Source organism: Chiloscyllium plagiosum, chromosome 3 (assembly GCF_004010195.1).
Source record: "Chiloscyllium plagiosum isolate BGI_BamShark_2017 chromosome 3, ASM401019v2, whole genome shotgun sequence".
In the NCBI taxonomy this organism is placed as follows: domain Eukaryota; kingdom Metazoa; phylum Chordata; class Chondrichthyes; order Orectolobiformes; family Hemiscylliidae; genus Chiloscyllium; species Chiloscyllium plagiosum.
This window is the reverse complement of record NC_057712.1, coordinates 55,769,394-55,779,744: the sequence shown is the minus strand read 5'-3', so window position 1 is coordinate 55,779,744 and position 10,351 is coordinate 55,769,394. Positions and strand designations below refer to the sequence as shown.

At 39.9% G+C, this 10,351-nt stretch overlaps 1 pseudogene; it reads right to left on the bottom strand.

The window, feature by feature from the left end:
- Window positions 1-7,687: 7,687 nt before the first annotated feature.
- On the bottom strand, window positions 7,688-8,091 carry LOC122548653 (annotated as a pseudogene).
- Between the last annotated feature and the right edge of the window lie 2,260 nt (window positions 8,092-10,351).

The following is a 10,351-nucleotide window of genomic DNA, read 5'->3' as shown; positions in this document are numbered from 1 at the left end:
CTATTTCTGAAGTGGAATTTACAAATTATTACATGTATTGACTGCCTGTAAACTTTGCATTTTTTGAGCAATATAGAATGTATCTGCAAATATAATTCTGCAAATACAAATTCACCTATAGACTTATATGTGTGTACGCATGCGTGAGAGAGAGAGAGAGAGAGCGTGTGTGAGTGTGAGTGCATGTGAGAGAGTGTGAGTTTGCATGTGGGTGTGATGGAGTATAAGTCTTTGAGAGGGTGTGTGCGTGGGTGAGAGTGTGGGGGATGCATGAGTGTGTGGGATCTGTGAAGTCAGCATCAATTATGACTCACCTGAACAATTCTGCACAATGAAAAGCTTGCATTACTGGGTACATTTTAACAACTAAGTTCTACAGTACCCCATATGGCAAGTAATTCACTTAATCCAATTTGTTGAGAAGTGAGGATTTACCCCCACAAATGGAGAAAAAGTTCAAATAAGAATTTAAATCTTCCAGCACTGTTTCCATTGGCAAGAGTATGAAGGTATGATGCTCAGGACATATGTGATGTGGGGCAATGAGGATGACCTAACAATCAAAGTGCAAAATTAAATTCTTTATAGTATGGAAGATATTTCTCTGAGTTTCTCAAAAAGATCCTTCTTTTTTACTTCTAAATATTTCATTAAAATTTCTCCAAACCTATTCCACAGCTTTCTGTTCTCTAATAGAAACAGGAGTTGCTGCAAGTTCGCAATAAGCTCACTAAAATATGTAGACAAGAAGTCAAGTTACATTTACAAACACATCCTTTCTGATGAAGAATAAGGAAAGAGGAGAGATGAAGAAGAAGATATCATTTAGAGGCTGGAATGACCAGAAAAAAGATTTTTGGAAAATTTCAGGTTGTTTTTGAGTCTGGGCTTATGTCTTATGGGCTTATGGTTATCTAGGAAGTGTCAAAAATAGAATAGTCAATACCAAAAGGTAAGAATCATATATTTTCTGAGGTTATTGGATGTGTGTCAATGCAGGACCTTTATTTTGTAGAGATCACAAGAGTAGTCAGTTTGTGAGCACCTGCTTTACTCACAGCAAGCTTTCTTCCAACACATATGGAGCTGCTTTACACTGTAGTATTCTTCCAGGCAATATTGGCCTTATGATTGGCAGTGAAATACTTTGACATGAAATATACAAAGGTATAAATGGTAGGATATTTTGCTATCATTTACTTAAGATAGCTTGATTAAAATAGTAAACAAGTTCCAAATGATGAAAATCTGAAAAACAATTGGAACTGAATGAAACCAAATGAGGGATGATTGGGAACTGAAGAGTTTCAAAGAACAGTCATTGGACCCAAAACATTAACTTAATTTCTCTCTCCACAAATACTGCAGACCTGCTGAATTTCACCAGCATTTTCTGTTCTCATTTAAGTTGATATATTTTTATGTAGGGAAAGTATACAGAGTTCAAAGTGAAGCTAATCAGGGTGAAAACAAATTTAGCCAGATAGAAGTAGTGGATGAGGAATTTTTGGGAAAGAAGCTAAGATCCTGGAGGCCACCCTGAAAAGGCAAGGAGATCATTAAATCCAAATAACCTGGCATAATTGAAATAGTACAGAATATGAGGACTAAAGTGCACAACACACTGTAGTGTAAATACTGTTTTTGTTGTCCAGCATGCTGTAAGAGACATTATTGCTTTATAAGTGATTCCTGAGGTTAAATTGAACATTGAGATGCACCAGACACATCCCTATTCTTCATCCAGAAGTTGGGTGCTGCTTTCAGTTTATTGCAATGTTGGAACATTCATTTCCAAGTTTTTTTTTGCTGGCATGGAATGTTTAAATATGTTGCACAACAACAGCCCACTCTCCCTATCGCATTGTTGTGTTTCCATTATGCTAAAGTTTGTCATTTACATGTATAAACACCATTTTAACAGGTAACCAATTAATAGGATTTGTTTTCCCAGAATATACTTTATTCATAAACTTTGTAAACATACACAAAACATCTCAGCTTAAATATTACAATATTCAGGGAGTTGATGGCCTAGTGGTATTATCGCTGGACAATTAATCCAGACACTGAGGTAATGTTCTGGGGATCCGGGTTCAAATCCTGCCATGGTAAAATTTGAATTCAATTAAAAATCTGGAATTCGGAGTCTAATGATGACCATGAATCCATTGCCAACTGTTGGGGAAAACCCATCTGGTTTACTAATGCCCCTTAAGGGAGGAAACTGCCATTCTTGTCTGGTCTGGCCTACATGGTTGACTCTTAATGGCCCTCTGGACAATTAGGGACAGTCATTAAATGCTGAGCGAGCCAGTGATGCCCTCACCTCATGAATGAAAATTCAATTTGCACCTGTAAAGCATAGGATCTTGTAATTCAGGATCTTGGAATGTGCTGACCTGTAATACTCGGTCAAGGACAATTCCTTGCATTGGAAAACCAGCAAATTTCAGACAGAACAAGGAGCTTTTCTTATTGATGCTTGTGTTGGCATTTATCTCTGGGAATGTCCTGTAGAACACAACTGCTCCAGCTGAACCTTGAAAAGGGCTAATGCCCGAAACGTCGATTCTCCTGTTCCCTAGATGCTGCCTGACCTGCTGCGCTTTTCCAGCAACACATTTCCATACCTGTAAAGCATACTCCACTCAATATGATTTTAATAGCCTTATGATTTAAGGTATAGAAGTCAGGTATACAACCCAAGAGCAAAAACATTTCAAATTGAACATTGCAGAAAGTGCAATTGTGTAAAGTTTTCTATTCAATGTGTTTCACCTGGAGGTGCTTCATTACATTTCAATTACCTTAATTTACAACGTACATGTTTTGAAAAGCATACTACCTGAGGGATATAACATTTTCCAGCCCCTCAGTGTACTGTGTGGCTGAAAGGTACTAGGCAAAGACCTTTCTCCATTGTGCCACTGTCCATGATTTAATGCATGCTTCAGAATGTAATTCAGGATCTTGGAATGTGCTGACCTGTAATACTCGGTCAAGGACAATTCCTTGCATTGGAAAACCAGCAAATTTCAGACAGAACAAGGAGCTTTTCTTATTGATGCTTGTGTTGGCATTTATCTCTGGGAATGTCCTGTAGAACACAACTGCTCCAGTTGAACCTTGAAAAAAATCTGTTGCTTTTCCCTTTAGAACTTGGAAAGTAAGGAAAGTAAAACAAACACAATGATCAAAGAACATATTCTGCTGATTGTTGTACCATTTTACCAACAAACACAAATAGGTTAAAATAAACACACTTACATTGTATAGCTGTAAGTAGTGAAATCACGGCTGAATTTTAATGTTCTGACCTGCTCACTGTGGCGGGGGGGACTATGTGTCAGAATGTGTTTGAGCACTGTAGTTGTCACCATCTTTTCAATCCAATCACTTTTTTGTGCCAGAATTCCAAGTTTTCCCAGTATTAAAGCATGTAGGTCTGATGATGACCTGCAGTCCATTCCAGCTGAAGCACTTTATGGAACCATGTAAAAATCAGAGTTGAAGCATAGTAAAAGTCTTCAGACAGAGCCCAAAGCTTTAGAAATACAGGCACAACTGTCACAGTAGCACCCTGGTTCAGCAATGTATTTTCTGACATGATGCTTTGGGCTTTAAGATTCTGTTCCTTGTGAATTGGAGGAAGAGGCCTGTCTCGGAAAACAATCAGAGTGGTGCTGGAAAAGCACAGCAGTTCAGGCAGCATCCGAGGAGCAGGAAAATCGACGTTTCGGGTAAAAGCCCTTCATCAGGAATAGAGGCAGAGTGCCTGCAGGGTGGAGAGATAGATGAGAGGAGGGTGGGGGTGGGGAGAAAGTAGCATAGAGTGTTTGTACTCAGGGCGGAAAAAGATGAATAGCCTGACTCATTGAATTATATCTTAATGTGCCTCTAACTCGAATCATCCTTACTCTTCCTTCTCAAACCTTCATCATGCAACTCATTCCTCATAGATGTTGCAGCTTCACCCATTCTTTTTTTCTCTCTCTCTCTTTCTCGAGGCACCTCCTCACTTCTCCATCTAAATAATCATCACTGATGTTCACCCTCATCTTAATGCAAATGCACATCCATCTTTCACAGTGATTTCCCCCCAAAAAATTCTATCTTTCCAACCTCGCAAACATTTTACATTTCACACTCTGGCTTTTTCTTTCTCTCCCTGTTCGAGAAGAAAGATCTGGATACCATGAAAAAGCAGAAAAGTAAAAGTGGTCCTCCAGCCACCTCCACTTTAACCACTGAAGAGGAGGAAATGCTGGGATGAATTGTATCCTGGCATGCATGGTCATTGGAGTTGAAGAAACAAGAGGTTCTCAGCTCTATGGTTCCAGAGTAAAACAGCAACAGTCATATGGAATATATCACTGATACCCGTTATTTTGATATAACCAGACAATGAAAAATGATGGTATGGACATGACGATTTAGGTTTAGTTCTAATCTTGTTCATGTTCTTCAAGCATTCCTCAGAAGGTGGTGCTGGAGGAGAATAAATGAAAACTCCTTAACAAAAAGCAGTCAGAATGCAAATCCTCCAACTACCAGACAGTAGATGTGTTGTCCTATGATGAAGGACATGTTACCTGTGACTAGGAGCAAGTGCTGGGACAGATACAGCAGTGGAGAATCCTTGGACAGCATAGCTTCAAGCTCTACTTCACTGGAGGCAAATGCTGAGCTCTGGTGGCTATTAAAGAAGATGAGAATTTTGGATCAGTGGCAGTATTTCCAGCTGCAACATACACAATTAGGAAAATTCGAGAAATCTATTTCTTGCATGAGTACCAGAAAGTCTCATATCTTTACTCTAAGTGAATCCTGGCTGTCACTTATGGTCTGTGCTTTGATTTATAATGTACATGATTTGTACAGACCACTGCCAGAAGAGTATTACATTTTGAAGTCCTTTAGTGTATTGTGTGGCTGAAAGGTACCAGGCAATGAACTTTGTGTCTCTGTTTATGATTTAATGTGTCCCTCAGAATGTAATTCTGGACCTTGGAATATGCTGATCTGCAACATACTGTCAAGGACAACTGCTTGCACTGGAAAACTCAAATGCCACCTTGAGCAAAGTTGAGGAAAACTTCACCATTGCTGTTCAGCACCTCATTGAATTGCAACAAAGCAGTTTTCAGATCTAAAGGGGGATTATATAGGTCATGAGAGGCAAGACAAAGAAAGAGTGCATTGAAGTGTGAATCTGCTCAAATACATTTCTGATGCCACATCTTCCATATTCCCTCCTCCCCAATCAAACTCAGTGTCCTGTCCTGATGGCTGATTCTGCCCTTGCAGAACACACATGGACAATCATTGGCAGGGTCCTTCTGGCTGCAACATCACAAGACAATGGTCAACAGCAGTCACATCAGAAAAATTAGCAAACTCACTCTGAAAGTCTGAGGACGGGAGCTAGAGACAGGCAATGGGTGTTTGTGACATAGATGAATTGTTGACAGTGAGACCTCTTAGTGTTGTTGGCTAGGGATGTTCAGACAGTACGAAATTTGTGTGAGAAGGGCTACATTGTACCAATTTAAGTGAAATGTGACTGAACCAGACTGTCCCAACTTTCCCTGGCAGCAATGAGTGCATCCCTCATCCTCTCGTTAAACTTTTTCCTCCAAGAAAGCAGAGCACTCAACACTTACTTGTAGAAATCAATGAGGCGAAAGTGGCTATTGCAGATCTTGGAGATTAGAGTCAAGATTAGAGTAGTGCTGGAAAAGAACAGCAGGTCAGGCAGCATCCAAGGAGCAGGAAAATCAACGTTTCGGGCAAAAGCCCTTCCTGATGAAGGGCTTTTGCCTAAAACATTGATTTTCCTGCTCCTCAGATGCTGCCTGACCTGCTGTGCTTTTCCAACACTACTCTAATCTTGACTTCCTTGTAGAACTCCAGGGCCCAATGCTGTACAACATAATATGTACAGGTTCAAGCCTGATCGTTCTGGTTTCTGAGAATCACTGTTTGCTCTCTTCATGCTGTTCATATGAGCCACATCTTCAGAGGGTATCCCTTGTCTCCATCTCATTTGTCCTCCAAAGCAATTCTGCTTCAAAGTGTGAATATCCCTGGAGGACATGACTAGTGGAAGGTGAAAGCCTCAGACTGTTTCCATGAGAATCTTGCACAGATTTGTATGTCGTGGTAGTTACAGACCACCTGATCATTGATGGAATGGAATCTCAATTGATAAGAATCCCAGGCATTTCACAGAACAATTGCAAGCACATGATAGTGGCTGGCACAAACATTTGAACGAGCAGCACAGTGCATAGCACTTGCATGAATGCCCAGAGATCTTACTTGCCGAGCCATGTTTCAGAACCTTTTCCTCATTAGTTTCCTGCAGCATCTTTCAACTTCCCTTGAAAGATCTGTGCACCTTTTCCATATCTTTCACCGCACATTTCTCCTTCATTGCAGAGAAGTAATGTCCTTTAGAAGACTTTTTCAAAAGATCTCTTCTACTCCCTTTCAAACACCTTCACTCTCCTGTAGGAGTCAAATTGTATGGCAGCATTAGTTAACTTGCACAATATTGCAACTGCAGTAAGATTATGAGAACTGCAGTAAGATTATAAGAGGGAGAGATTTGTAATTGGAGGAGGCTTATTGGGAATACTTAAATTTACTAATATAATGAAAAGGCCACTGAGTATTTATGTTCTTAGGAGGTTTGAGATAGTAAAACTAGAGAACATATCCCTGTATAAAGCAAATGATAGTAGCTCTTGTCCTAAGTAGATATAACTCCATACAAGCTAAGAACCACTTGCTATAGTCAGTCAGCTGCCTGTTCTGGACAGTCATCTGAGCCCCTCTTTCAACCATTGCTTCTTTATATATTCTCAGGTACAACACATGAAACATTTCTGACTTCCTTGAAGGATCAGTTCATAGAATCACTTTAGCTGACAATGCATTACTACATCATACCCTCATATGCAGAGATAAGACTTGCGAGGATGTTAAAATATCAGTTTGAGGGTGTTTCATACATTAAGCAACAGTGAAATCTGGAAAAGGTGTAATAGAAATCCCCATTCCTCAGGATTCCTTACCCGCAAATGACAAGAATTCTGTTCTGAGGCCCTAACATTCAAAGGAAAAATGCCTATGAGCAAAACACATGATTGGAGTTGTGCAATATACTTTGCAGCTTCTGGCACATAGCAGATAGAATATAACAGTTCATCTCCTGGATGTGTGGCCAATAGACACTATTTTGCCAATTTTTGCAGCACTCCTTAATGTCTAGGCTGATTTGGCTGGACAGAGAAAACTCAAAACTTCACCAAGATCACTGGGATCTACTCCCATATGAGCTACAATGTCTATTACATGGAAGCTTCCAGCTAGGGCTTAACAAGACGAGATTTGCGATTCATAAATCTCCTGCACTGAATTCTTCTTCACTCTATCATGACTTCACTGGATCCAATATAATTCAATTTCGGCCCAATCATAATCATGTCTTCTGTAAAATACCAGTAGGATCCAAACATTCTCGACAGGTCGTTTCCAGTTTCCACAGAAAGCTTAATGTAGATGTTTCCTTATAAATCATTTTACTACATATTGTTAATTTATGTACACACCTCCAAGGTGATACATTAAGCATGTGTGAGCAGGAACAGTTAAAACTGAAAAAGGTGTAATTCCTTACCTACAGAGGCCAGGAATTCTGTTTTAGGCTTTCGATCAATGATGGGTACAGCATCATACAAATCCTGGTGCCCAATAGCTTTAGTGGGCAAGTTACAGCTGAATTTTGCATGTACTATGCCACTGTGTCCATGAGGATGGGTCACTTTACCCCAAATAACACAAGCTTTGTTTGCTTTACCACCAGGAGTCACAGTGTTGTTCTTTGCTTTGTAGACATAAGCATATCTCTTACCCAGGTGAAATTCTGTTTCTTTGTGGCAATAAGCATCCTCAATCTTCAGTAGGGCAGTGTGCTCTCTCTGGGTTTTGAAGGCTTCATTTATAGCCTGTATACATGGCTTTGCACCGCAATCTTCAAGATATTGTGAGAATGCCTGCAGCAGCTGGATCGCCTGACCTCATTCCAAGATGTAAATGTTGGCTTGAGCAAACGGGGCACTGTCACTTGTCGTTCCAGCAATGTTTCAATGTATCACTTGGTACAAAGAAATTAAACGCATTGATAATTTTACATACAGAGAAACATTGCTGCTGATTATTGAAATGTAATGTCATCGTCCTACAAAGTGCCATATTACCATGCTGATAAGGCTGAGCAGTCAAAAACATTGATCTTCAACGGGATTAAAACATCTGCCCATCAGATACATTTTTAGAGGTAGGTAGTATCAGGTGAGTTACCGTTGTGTGGACTATGATATCTGTCTCTTCCTAAGGATGGATTCAAGTTTTTAAGATGTTTGCTCCCAGGTTAAAAATGGAAATCTTTAACTTTAAAATCAACAGAATACCATGCATATTTGTAGAACTAGGCTAGAGGTACAATTCTGTAGAAAATTCAAGCTCTGCTTTATGAATAGTCCTTGATCATTTCAACCCTTCCAATTGGAACAATTGCAACCGAGACCCCAAAGTTGAAAGGTAAATTTGTTATTTTTCTGAGCATGTGTTATCAGCAGGGAATTTTGCCAAAGCAGCATAAAGAGTCAGAGATAGACTGAGTTTATGGTTTCATCAGACCCCAATTCTAGCTAATAGTTCATGGGAATCCATCCACATTTCTGATGGCTGCCTCACAGCTTAAAGAGGAAACAAGGTTAATTGTTTTAAGGCAAGGTTTCCTCCCCTTCTCAGAGGAAGGTCCCATCATAGAGTGTCACCAAACAATCAGATTGTGTGAGGTATTAGGAAAGTGGTAGGCAGCAAGTGATGGTTTCTGGACCAGTTTTTCTCTTGTAATTGTGGGACTCCTTCTGACATCTTGAAAATGTTGAGGACCAAACAGTATGCTATCTCAAAAATGAGGTGTGTTGAGATATTTTTTAATAAACATGTTCATACATGTTATGATACCTTTCAAGCAGGTGGGATTTGAACCCAGGTCTTTCGGCTCAGAGGTAGGGATCGCAGAACATAGAACTGTGCAGCATGTGAACAAGCCCTTCAGCCCATGAAGTTGTGCCAAGCATGATGTTAAATTAAACTAAGCTGTTCTTCCTGCTTTTGGTCCATATTCCTCCATACCTTACAAATTCACATGCCCATCTAAAAGTCCTTTAAACGCTCCTATCATATTTGCTTCCACCGCAATCCCGGCAGCACGTTTCAGACTCCAACCACTCTCTGTGTAAAAAACTTGCCCTTCCAATCTCCTTTGAATCTCCACCCTATCGACTTGAGTGGTCACTTTCAGGGAGCTATGGACTTGAATCCCAAGATCCCTCTATAATTAATGCTGTCAAGGTCCTGCCATTAAATGTACACTTTTCCTTAACGTTTGATCTTCTAAAATGCAGCACCTCACACTTCCCTGGATTAAACTCCATCTGACATTTTTCTGCCCATATCTGTAACTGATGTATATTCTGCATTGTATCCTTTGATAACCTCCTACACCATCCACAACTCCACTGAGCTTGGTATTGTCTGCAAACTTAGTAAACCACCCATCTACATGTTGATTAGGAACGACTTAAAAATTTTCCAGCTGTCCTATACTGCCTGTGTTATAGTGGAACTGGTATTATTTCTCTGCTGTTGACAGTTATTCCACATGCACCACATAGTCTCATCTCTACATACCGCTGCTTCTGTTTATTCAGCCATGGAATTGGTCTGATCGGATCGTGATTTTAGAATTGGTATCAAGCTTAAATTTAATACGATGCCCATTGACAAAGACAATGTGAATCCTGGATTGTTGGAAATCACCAATTTGCCCCATAAGTGCCTTGATTAGCTTTTCTAAAAGTGACTACCCTGTCATATTAACGTCTTTCTGTGTGTAATCTCCTTCTGACCTGTACCTCTGTCATTGCATGCCACATTTGTACTTCGTGTTTTATTTTGAGGCAATGCAGTATATTATGAACTGTGGCTTCTGTGAAGTCCAATCCTGTGTGTTATGTGGTACATTTTTGACCTTGAATCTGCTAGAAAATATTAAATCTTCTCTATTTCTTCCAAATGAAGTGTTTAATCTTATTCTGGCTCTTTCACTCTTCCTTGCAGCCATGCCTTGCTTTGACAACTGTTGATGGCAGCTAACTTCATTGTAGAAGATGAGAACTATCTTTTACAGCTCCTGGAGTTAGATGCTTTTTGCAAAGCCTTCTTCATTTGACTCTCTGTAATGTCAAAGTGTCAGTGACTTTTCTCTCTT